Source organism: Kogia breviceps, chromosome 14 (genome assembly GCF_026419965.1).
Source record: "Kogia breviceps isolate mKogBre1 chromosome 14, mKogBre1 haplotype 1, whole genome shotgun sequence".
Classification (NCBI taxonomy): domain Eukaryota; kingdom Metazoa; phylum Chordata; class Mammalia; order Artiodactyla; family Physeteridae; genus Kogia; species Kogia breviceps.
In genome coordinates, this window is record NC_081323.1 from 52,790,835 (window position 1) to 52,803,314 (window position 12,480).

The window sequence follows — 12,480 nt, forward strand, 5'->3', positions numbered from 1 at the left end:
GTGCCAACACGCTCCGGGGCTCCTTGGAGGGCTGGCTGAAACTGCCCTGCACCTGCACTGCGGCTTTCCTGCCTCTGCGCGGCCCTGTGTACCTCTCTCTCCTCCCTCCTTCATCCGATCCCGGGGACTCTCAGTAGTCAGCGTCCTGTACCCTATGCTCTGTCTCAGAATTGGCCTCCCTGGGGACCCAGACTACTCCCACTACTACTACACCCAAGAGCCTCTGGCCGCTCACAGATCCACTCTGTGTGTTGGGAGGCTTTCGGTTACAGGTAACAGAACATCCAAGTCAAATTGGCCAAAACAATAAAGGGCTCAGGTACGTACATATTCTAGGTGAGGTGAGGCTTTAACCAGAAATCAAGTGACGCCACCAAGGACCTAGTTTCAATTTCTCTACTTTGTTCTCCAGGGTGTTTCCTCTTGCTGAGGTCGGCACTCCCTGTGGTCCCAGTGTGGCTGCCAGCACCTCCTGGGGTGTAGGATTCCTTGTTCTTGTCCTGCTGGAAATAGAGAGTGTCTCTGTCCCAGAACTTTAAGCCAAAGTCTTAAGATTGCTATGCCTGGGGCTTCCCTGGTGGCACGGTGGTTGAGAGCCCGCCTGCCGATGCAGGGGACGCGGGTTCGTGTCCCGGTCCGGGAGGATCCCACGTGCCGTGGAGCGGCTGGGCCCGTGGGCCACGGCCGCTGAGCCTGCGCGTCCACAGCCTGTGCTCCGCGGCGGGAGGGGCCACGGCGGTGGGGGGCCCGCGTACGGCAAAAAAAAAAAAAAAAAAAAAGATTGCTATGCCTGAACAGGGTCATATCACATGCCCACCGGGAACCAGCCTAGGAAGTGGAGAGTGCCTACTAATTTAGTCTAGATCATGTGCTGGACCCCTAGAGCAGGGGTGCGTGGAGCACATGACCCAGGCTAAGCCAGTAGGCACCCCCAGAACCCTATGGATCTGCAAACAGAAATGGACAGTGTTGAACATCATAATAGCAAATGCTTATTAGCTAGAACTTATGCTTTACGTCTGTCAACTCATCACATCCTCACAGGAACAACCCCAGGAGGTAAGTATGTTAGCATTTCAATTTCACAGATGAAGAACCCAAAGCATGAAGAGGTAAAGTGACTTTTTCGAAAGTCACCAGGCTAACGTCAGTAAGTGGTGGAGAGAGCTGAGCCGCCAGGTGTCATAGGAGCCAATTAAGACAAGTCCAAATTAAAGTAACAGTCAGGCTTCAATCGTTCACTTCCACATGTAAGGAAGAGGCTAAACTGGAGAAGCACTGACATCCCTTCCTTGGATTTTTCCCCTTGGAACGAATGGCACCATCCCGTCGGGTGGATCAAGACTGGGGATGCTGTCACTGCTGGGGGAGACCCGAACAAAGGGCTCCTTCAGTTTTATGGACCTGGGGGCCACGGGGAGGGGGGATTGGGGCGGGTAAAGGAGTGTGGGAAGGACTAGGAGCAGGAAGGTCCTGACTCCTGAGGCAGAGTGGAGACGTGTCTTCCAGGTTTCCCCCTCCCCGCATAAGGGTGAAGCACCCGAGGAGGGCCTGGGCCGCAGGCAGTCCCCTTCCCACTAAAGGTCTCTGAAGAAAGCTGGGATAGGAATGCAGGTTGGGGCAGGGGCTTGAGTCCTTGGCTGTGACCCACTGAGAGACCGCGTGCACTGGCGGTGTACCATGCTGGTGTGGGGAGGCTAACCCTTCCTGCCAGGCCTGCCGGGGAGAGCCTTTGTAATGGCCTACGGTTGTGCCTAAGAAATTAACAGGTATACGCTACTATATATAAAATAGGTAAACAACGAAGACCTACCCGGTAGCACAGGGAACTATATTCAATACCTTCTAACAACCTGTAAAGGAAAAGAATCTGAAAAAGTGTATACATGTATATATGAATCACTTTACACCTGAGGTGAACACAGCACTGTAAATCAACTATGCTTCAATCAAGAAATACTTAGAAAATCAGACATAGGTTTTTGGCCAGAAGCTGGACTGAGTTCTGAGGAGGAAAACCAAGAAACGACATAAGAACACACAGATTCCCTCACATCACACACAGCCATCGTGCCTCCAGATGCGACAGAGAGTAACCCCACACGTGCACAGCTGTACGTCGATGTGCTCCCACTTTTCAGAGTTGCACGTGGGTTTATCCTCACATGCGCAGGTATCGATGCATACGCACGCGGATACACACCAGTTCTGCCTTCATGATAAAAGAAGGACTGATTGTGTGTCTTGTCAGGAATTCTCTGTATTAGTCAGCTTTAGCCCCAATAACACTGCTGCATGAGAAGCAACTGCAGAACTCAGTGGATTGCAGCAGTAAGAGTTTATTATTTACTCGGGGTCCTCAGGTCCACTGCACTTTGGCTGAACTCAGCTAGGCTGGTTGGGTGGCTCTGCTTTAGGTTGTGGGTCAGCTGGGCTTGGCTTCAGACTGTGGGTTAGGCTCAGGGGTGCCCTTGGGCTCTGGGGCTATCTCAGGTGTGCTTTTCTCAAGGAGAGTCCCAGGAGCAAACGAGTCAGGCCCACACTTAAGACCTCTGCTTGCCTATGTGCTAGCATTTCACTGGGCAAAGGAAGTCACATGTCCAGGTCCCAAATCAATCAGGCAGAGAAGTAGCTCCCCCTCTCCCCCCACACCTCCTCTTACCCACCCATGGGAGGGTAAGGGGAGTGGATGTTTGCTGAACAGTAACCCAAACTATCGTGCTTTTCTGCCTATAGAGGCAGGGACTGAGCTCTTGGTATTAGTTTTCTGTTGCTGCTGTGACAAATTATCACAAACTGAAATAAAATAACACAAATGTATTATCTGAGTTATCTGTAGGTCAGAAGTCTGACAGATCTCAGGAGGCTACAATCACGGTGTCAGCAGGGCTGTCTTCTTTTCTGGAGGCACTAGAAGAGAATCTATTTTCTTGCCTCTTCCAGCTTCTAGAGTCCACTTGTGTTCCTTGGCTTGTGGGGCCCTCCTCCACCTTCAAAACCAGTAACTGCAGGTAGAGTCTTTCTCCCATCACATCATTCTGGCCTCTTCTACTTTTAAGGACTCTGTGATGACACCGGGCCGACCAGGATAATTCAGGGTACCCTCTCTTTTTTACGGTCTGCTGATTGGCAACCTTAGTTTTATCTGCAATCATAATTCCTCTTTGCCATGTAACATAACACACTCTCAGATTCTGGGGATAGGATGTGGACATCTTTAGGGGCTATTAGTCTGCCTATATATAGTCTGCCCCAAAGATTCATGTCCATCCTACAAGCAGAATACATTCACCTCATCGCAAAGTCTTATCCCATTATAGCATCGACTCAAAGTAAAAACAACTCATCTAAATCTTATCAGCTTAAAAGTCCCAAATATCATCTAAACCAGGTAGAGGGAGGCTCTGAGAAGACTTCATCCTTGGGCACAATTCCTTCCCACCTGTGAACGTGTGAAACTCAAGAAACAAGTTATCTGCCACCAAAATGCAATGGTGGGGTGGGCATAAAGGTTATAGAGTCTCCCATTCAAAAGGGAGAAAATGAAAGGCAAAAAGGGGTCACTGGTCCCAAGGGATTTCAAAATTCAGCCCCTTTCTAGGCCTGGGAATAGTCCTCTGGGCTTGTGTCATCACAGGGTCCTTAAAAATGGAAGAAGAGGGCAGAAGAAGAGGCCAGAGTTTTCAGGGAGGCAGTGTCAGGGGTGTGCGATCGGCAGTCAAGTGGTCTTTGGTAGCCTGCAAAGAATGGGAGGTAGAGGGGCAAAAGTAGTGGAAATTCTTAATTTTTGGAAATCATCCACCAGGGACAGAAGGGAGCAGCAGTTGGTTTGCTCTTTAAAAGGAAGGGAAGTGGTGGTCACACCTATCTAGATAATCTAGAGGATCTAGATCTGCCTCCAAACATTTTAAAGCCTTTAGGTCTTCTGGGGTAGATCTGTAGAACAGGTTTGTGTAAAGCACTCTAGCAGGGAGTCATTAGCCCGTGTGGGTCTGCTTTTTCCATTTTCCTCTCTCTGCCTAGGGGCTGTTGTGTCCATGGAGGGATCCCATTAGGGAATTCTGTCTTTCAGAATTTTGCACAAAAGAGGCACTGAACAGAAAGGCAGGACAATAAGCTACCCTGGGTGGGCAGGCAGACACATCTTCAGAGGCTAAGTGCAGAAGCCAAGGATTAAATACACGATGGTCCAATGCACCAAAGTGTCACTATTTATCGGGGGCAGCAGGGCTGCCAGACAGTTGTGCCTGGACTCTACCTGTCTTAACTGAGTGTATCTGTGCTGGCATATGGCACGGGCCATTCCCCATTGCTGGAGACGTGGGACATGCTCGACTGGTTGAGAAAAGAGCCCGGCCAATCTAACTGCTGCAGTGGTCCCAGGGTGTCATCTGGTGGGAAAGCCCAACAGGCAGAAGATCCTGTGAGGAAAGAGAGGGCTTGCAAGGGGCGCTCGAGAGGCAGGGTCGCTTTTGTGCCAAAGTCCAAATTAGGGTCCCAGCTCAGGGTGGGGTCCTAGGCAATGCTGTCTCCTGTGGAGTCTTCTGGAGGGGTGATGTCACCTTAGGTGAAATCCTATGGGGAGGGGGTGTCATCTCAGGTGCAAGGTTGGACAGGTCCTGAATGGAGGCCATTAGGGCCTGGTTGAGCCTAGGTGTAGTAATAACGGGAATTGGCCTCTGAACGACCTTGAGACATAGAGTCTTTGTTAGACAGGGAGTCACAGACCCAGGCACACTTACTCCGCATGTTAATAACCTTCCCATTTGTCTGGGAGGTCACTCTTGCATTCAGGCTTGTGGAGTTCCTAGTGTGGGTGGGAGAAGCCCATCTACCTGGTAGAATTGGTTCCAGAGAGTGGCTGGCAGGATGAGAGATGGCCCAGTGGCCTTAACAGTTTGGTTTGGGACTGTCCCATACCCATGCCAGGAGCCAAATGAGACTCAACGCAGCTAAGCGTAGCAAAAAAAGGCATTTTCGTGGTCTTGGACATTGTAGGGGACTCCCTCCTTCTTTCACTGTTGTCAGGAGCATGGGAAGGGGGCAGGGGGCCAGGGGAGTCACCCAGGGCTCCAGTAGGAGTGTGGATCCTGGTGACACCACTTTGCAGGGAGAGTCCAGGTGATATTATTTGAGGATATTTCTCACATGTGTCAGTTTTTTTTTTTTTGGGGGGGGGGGTACGCGAGCCTCTCACTGTCGTGGCCTCTCCCATTGCGGAGCCCAGGCTCCAGACGCGCAGGCTCAGCGGCCATGGCTCACGGGCCCAGCCGCTCCGCGGCATGTGGGATCTTCCCGGAACGAGGCATGAACCCGTGTCCCCTGCATCGGCAGGCGGACTCTCAACCACTGCGCCACCAGGGAAGCCCCACATGTGTCAGTTTTGTTATTCTGCTCCCTAATCACTGGGTACGATTCCCTCCACCTCCTGTGAAAGCTCATCGTTATTATTAGCTATGAGTGGCCCTTGTATCCTGGAATTTAGGCAAAGCTTCTGCCTTAGGCAGATTAGGCTTCCAAATCAGCATACTTGGGGTGGTGGTACTGGTGGGAGGAGGTGGAGCACTGGGTACTGAAAGAATCCTGCCCTGTTATCTGTCCTCTGTCCACCATCCTTTACTGGAGTATCGGCGGAAGGCGACAGGAGTGAAAGAGAATGGGTGTATGGGGATCCGGAGGAGGAGGGGAAAATAAGGACTAGGTATCACCTTTGAGGGCAAAAACAGGCAGTTGGGGTGTCTCCAGAGCGTTTTGCTAAGGTGAAGAACGCCCCGAAGGGGGAGAATTTAGCATAGTAAGGATTGCGTACAGGCACGAACCAGGTGCTATTATATGACCAGGCACTATTTTTTAATTTTAATAGGAGCTGTTTGAAAAGCCTATTCTGATGCTCAGTGAGGCCAGTTAATCGGATAAATGGAAGTTTCCTGTTCTCAGGCCCAACTCTGTGTATCTTGTAAAGTGCATTGTGACCCTTGATCTGAATCCAGTTTAGGGCACCAGTAGGAATTAGGAGGGCCCTGAACAGTGGCGTCCCACCCGGAGTGTCAGGTATATGCCCGCCTTAAGCCGCTGTGTTGACCACGGCCTGGGCATACCGAATACTGCCAGCAGATGGCGGTAAAGACCCAATAAAAGGAACCTGTTAACGGCTTCTCAGGGCGGGCTCTCCGGGAATGAAACCCCAGGTTGTAAATCGCTCTTGGTGAGTTTTTACAATTGGACATTTGGGCCGTTAGTGTGGTGAGTGGGAGGCTTTCGTTATGCGCCCATTGCTATGGCCTGCTCCCTGCCTACTTGGGCTGGCCTCCATCCTCATTTGTCGCCATTTTTCTCGCGTCCCTATTTGTAGTCCCACAAGCCTTCCTTCCTCCCGCCAAACAAGCTCATTTCCTGCTCAGCCTTTGCACTGGCTGGTCCGCTGCTCTGAAGGCTGTTTTCAGGGTCGGTCTTACCTGACCACCATTTCTAAGGTAGTTCTTTACATCGCATCACTCTGTTTTATTTTCTTTATAGCAGCAGTTACTATCTGGTATTACACATTCATTTACTTCTTTTTATGTTTGTTGTCTGATTTCCCCAACCATAAGGTGAGTTGCATGAAGGTAAACAATTTGTCATGCTTGTTTACTGCTACCTGTGGTGTGGGGAGCACTTCCTGGCACATAGTTGGTGATCAATAAATATTTATTAAATTATCAAATGGGTGAATGACTCTATCTATTGCAAAGCTAGGTTTCTGCAGAGACACTCACATCGCCATGGAAATGAAGCCCCCACCCAAGGAAAACGATCCAATGAAGAGGCAAAATGGAGTATATGGCTAAGATACTGTCTTAGAAGATTGTCCCCAGTCTGTGAGCTTGTGATGGCAGGCTGGTTTTTGGGCATGCCTCCCATCGTGCTGGGGCAATGAACAGAACACTTGTGACCCTGAATTGTCCCTCATCTTCTCAGTGGTTTGTCCCTGTGTTACACATTGCAGAATCTTTTTTGTGCAGCTTTTTTTCCCTGCTTGGATTGAACCTACGAATCGTCTCCTGAGAACCTCCTCCCTCCCACCCCCAACCCGGGCAGGGTTCAATTACCTCCACCTCCTGTGAATGTTCATCATTGTTATTAGCTATGAATTGGCCCTTGCACACATGGAATTTATTCTGCTTTACTTCTGCCTTATGCAAATTAGGATTTTCGTAGGAGGATAAATAGAGGAGATAATGCAAGAGGGAAGATCAGCAGATACAAGCTCTTGCTGCTTAAGATGGTGATTCGGTTATTACTAGTCAATATCTTAGGGCTGGGGTGGATTTTATTTATTTATTTAGTTTTAGAAGGGGAACATTAAAATTATAGATTAAAAATAAGTGTTTAAATAACTAAAGTTTTATGTAGATGTGCATAGTTGTGGGCAGAGTCGTTTTGAACAACTCAATGAGAACAAAGGTATAACATTGACTAAACAATTTTCTCTTTTGAAATGTGTACTGTAAAAACAATTCTAAATGAAAAACAAATCAGAACATTTGGCTCTCACGGTCCTGAGTCACTTCTGAGGGCAGTGGGGTGTATTCCATCGTGATGCATCTCAGTGTGACTCCAGACTCGTGTCCCTAATACTGGCTATCAGCCTTGATTTCAGTTTTTTCATGAGAGATAAAAAAAGGTGCTTTAGAGAGTCAGTTGAACACAAACACAACCAGAGAATTCAGGATGGTTCTTCACTTCATATCTCATTCCCAGGTTTCTGGGGACACAGTATGTGCTCGGTGGGGGTAGCTTGCTCTCTGCTTGTGCCGAACATGTGCTGCTTTTGCTGTCCAGCATCTACTCTACTCCCTTGATAACAATTCCTAAATTTCCATTTGGGGAATCCACCCGGACCCCATTCTCAGTCCATGAGGAAGCTGATTCTATTTCTGGGTTTGGGGGTGGGATTTATGACCAAGACTGAGGCCATCAGAGCATTCTGTTTCCAAGTCACTGACTGGTTCAACGATGAACACATGACCCAAGTCAGGCCAGATAGGGCTAATGAGGTTCAGGTCTTGGACTTCCACTGGGGAAGGGAGCTCTCTTTCCCACTGGGTTTGATTTCAGAGTTGATGTGTTCTTGTAGTTGCTTGAAGCATCATGTATAGCCTGACAGTGAATCCAATACAGCAGGAGGTAGCATATTACCTTTGGAGGTGAAAGGAAGATGGGTTTTAATGACATCATGTGAGCCCTGACCAGCTGCCCTTGAAGACTGTCCCTGGCCTTTCAGTTGTGTGAGCCAATAGATTACCTGAAGAGCCTTGACTGATCCATAGCTTAATCACTCCCTTGTGTAATTATGCCTGCAAGTTGATAGCAAGCACTTTCTATAGTTTGCATTCTTAGGAAAGGAAGATGCAAAAGTTTAAAGAAGCATTCTTACTTATCAAAATACTTGAATAAATTCTGGAAGTGCAGCTTCATGGCTATTACATTCTGTGATTAATCCAACCAACATTATGAGCCTCCTCTATGATAGTGCTAGGTTCCCATTTCAGCAAGGTCAGGGCGCCTCAGCCATGGGAAATAAAAGCAGTCCCTAAACGTTCTTTTCCTTTTTTTTTTTTGGCAGTATGCGGGGGTTGCGCAGGCTCAGCGGCCATGGCTCACGGGCCCAGCTGCTCCATGGCATGTGAGATCTTCCCGGACCGGGGCATGAACCCGTGACCCCTGCATTGGCAGGCGGACTCTCAACCACTGCACCACCAGGGAAGCCCCTTTTTTTAAAAAAAATAATAAATAAATATTTATTTATTTGGCTGCACCGGGTCTTAGTTGTGGCACGTGGGATCTTTTAGTTGTGGCATGCAAACTCTTGGTTGCGGCATGTGGGATCTAGTTCCCTGACCAGGGAATCAAACTCTGGCCCCCTGCATTGGGAGTGCAATGTCTTAGCCACTGGACAACCAGGGAAGTCCCTCTAAATGTTTCCATTTGCTTCATTGGTGTGCCAACTCAGTCTGAATGTCAGCACCCCCGTGAAGAAATGAGCAATTTTCACCACTACAATGGCTTCAAGTTCAGATCTTCTGATTTGTCACATCAGTAAAAATAATTACCTCATTAACCATGGGAGTCAGGGCTGGCTTCATGGGTGTCTTGTGAAGTCACACAGGTGCCCATACTCAAAAGAACTCTCTGCTTGGTTTAATATTCTACTATAGCTGTCTTGAAATACTTAATAATTTTAGAACAAGGGAGCTGCATTTTATTTTGTACTGGGCCCTGTGAATTATGTATCTTGGACTGACAGGAATCCAACAAGTTGAATCTCATATTCTTTAAGTCCCCCCATTTGTTGATTTGCAGAAGCAGCTCAATGCATTCTTCATCAGATTTATGCCATCGGCCTGCAATTCTACCACCCGATTCTATGAAAATGAGTGAATTTCTGTGTTGTGTTTCATAGCCTCAGGACACACTGGATGATGATTAAGGGCACGGGCATAGAGCAATGTCACATCTCTCACTTGTTTCATCATGTTGCTTGACTGATAAATGATGCTGTGGAAGAAGAGCTTGAATAACCTCTGGAACATTCTCTTCTGGTTTGCATTGCTCTAGGGAACTCAGCTTTTCACATTCATGCTAAATTTAGTAATTATTTACTGGCATGCCCAAAGAGTTATGGGTGCTAAAATAAGGCCCAAAGCTTTTGCTAAAAATATCAAGATGGACACACTTTGTTCACAGTTCACAAGTTGGATACTTCTAAGAGGGATCCTTTGTCTAAGTAAAAATGGCACCAATGATGGGACCTGGGAGAGTTTGAATGCCAGGTGAGAGAATGGTTCTTTCTAACTGTTGATACATGGGAGAGACTCCCCAAGCACCCTCCCCTCCTTCACAGAGTTGTTTTTGGAAGCCATGACATCTTTTGTAGGGGGCAGTGATCAAAGGTAGCTGCCCGGGAGGCACAAGTAAAGAACCGGAAGTGCCTTAGGAGACCTTCAAACTCCTTTTGACGTGGAAGGAAAATATACTTGTGACTGAGAAATAACCTCACAAGTGGTTAGCTTATTCAAAGCCTTCATTTAATACGAGATTCAGTTCCTCCAACATTTTCTTATGAAAAATTTCAAACATAGAGTAAATTTGAAAGAATTTTATGGTGAACACCCTTTCTCCACCACCTAGATTCTACTCTTGACAATTTACTCTACTTGCTACCATACTGTCCGTCATCCATCTGTCCATCCACCCATCCATCCATTTACTTTTCATGATGAATTTCTTTTATTTCAAATTGATTATGAATTAAAAGAACAGTTAAAAACACATAATGTAAAATTTACCATCTTAACAATTTCTAACAAAATTTACCATCTTAACCATTTCTAAGTGCACAGTTGAGTTGTTTTAAGTATATACACATTGTTGTGCAACTAATCTCTGGAACTTTTCTACTTGCAAACTGAAACTATATACCCATTAAATCACAATTTTCCAAATTCCCCTTCCCCCAGCCCTTGGCAAACACTATTCTACTACTGTTTCTATGAATTTGTCTACCCTAGATATATATCTCAGTTAAGTGGAATCATACAGTATTTGTCTTTTCTGCAACTGACTTTTTTCACTTAGCATAATGTCCTCAAGTTTCAACCATGTTGTAGCATGTGTCAGAATTTCCTTCCTTTTCAAGGATTAATAATATTCCATATGGTATGTACATACCACCTTTTGTCTATCATTTTGTTGGTTGATGGACTCATGGGTTGTTTGTGAATGGTGCTGCTATGAATATTGGTGTGCAAATATCTCTTCAAGATCCTGCTTTCAATTTTTTTTTTTTTCGAATTTCATTGAGGAATAATTGACAGATATAATTGTATATATTTAAAGTGTATTAAAATATGTTTTCTATTTCCTTAATCCATCCATCGTTCTATCTAGAAGGACCATGGCAAAGACAGAGTCTCTCTTTCCTTAGTAGCAGAATCCCAAATTTTAGCTCGACACATTGCCTCTAGGAATAAAGACAGCATTTTCTAGCTTCCCTTGAAGCTGGGGTGACCATGTAACTAAGTTCTAGAGAGTGGTATGTAATCAAAAGTGTTGTGTGGGGGCTTCCCTGGTGGCGCAGTGGTTGAGAGTCCGCCTGCCGATGCAGGGGACACGGGTTCGTGCCCCGGTCTGGGAAGATCCCACATGCCGCGGAGCAGCTGGGCCTGTGAGCCATGGCCGCTGAGCCTGTGCGTCGGGAGCCTGTGCTCCACAATGCAATGGGAGAAGCCACAACAGTGAGAGGCCCGCATACCACACACACACACACACACACACACAAAAGTGTTGTGTGGGTATTTTGGGAAGGTCTCTTAAAGGGGTGGTGATAAGGACCCATTCTCTCCCATTCCTTCTATTCTTTGTAAAAAAACGTGTGATGGCTGGAGACCCAGCACCCATTTTGTGTCATGAGGTGATTTTGAGTATGGAGGCTATTCATCAGGGATGGTGAGAGAGCAAAGTAGCAACCTGTGTTGTTGATGACATGGTTGGCCTGTCAAATCATTCCCTTGATTGATTTCTACAGAAATATTTTGCATAAGAGAGAAATAAACTTCTATATTGCTTATATCTTTTTGATTTCTCCATTATATGAAGTTGGATGTAATCCTAACAATAAAAGGAGCTTTCCCACATCCTATCTATATCTTTTTTACAACCTCAATTTTTTTCAAACAAAAATCTGTAATAAATTTCATACTTTTTAAAATCTAAGGTTTAAAACATCATTTTAATATTCATATTTTCTATAATGACAAAAATTTTGGTGTATGAGCCTTGTGGTAGTAATTAGGTAGGTTTTTACTTCTTTGTCTCTTGTGGTTGATGGAACCAAGTGACTAGTTCACAATGAATTGTGAGAGGTGCCTGCAATCACTTGAGCACTGGAGCATTTAAATGCCAGTGTGAGGCTCTGCAGAGTTCCTTTTCCTTCTGGAATGGTAGTTGGCAATATTAACAACCAGCCTGGGTCCAATGAGGAGCAGAGCACCCCACTGACATGTATTGGACATATAACATGAGCAAGAAAGAACCTTTTTCTTTAAGACCATTGAGATTTTAAGATTGTTGTTACTACAGCATACCCTAGCCTAGCTGTCCTCAAAGTGTGGTCAGTAGACTTCTGAGGGCCCCCCAAACCCCTTAAGGTGGTCCTCGGAGGGACCAAACTATGTTCATAATGACACAAAGACATTATTTGCCTTGTTTTGCCTTGCTGACATTTGCACTCATGGTGCAAAAGCAATAGTGAATAAAACTGCTGGAGCTCTAGCATGAATCAAGGTGGTGGTATCCAGCTCTATTCTTCATCACTTCCTTCCCAGTAAAACGAATAAGCAAGCAAAACACCCAAACAAACCCCAAAAACTAGTTTTACTTAAGAATATCCTTGATGAAAATGATAACTTTTTAAAATCAAATTTCATTCCTCGAGTATAC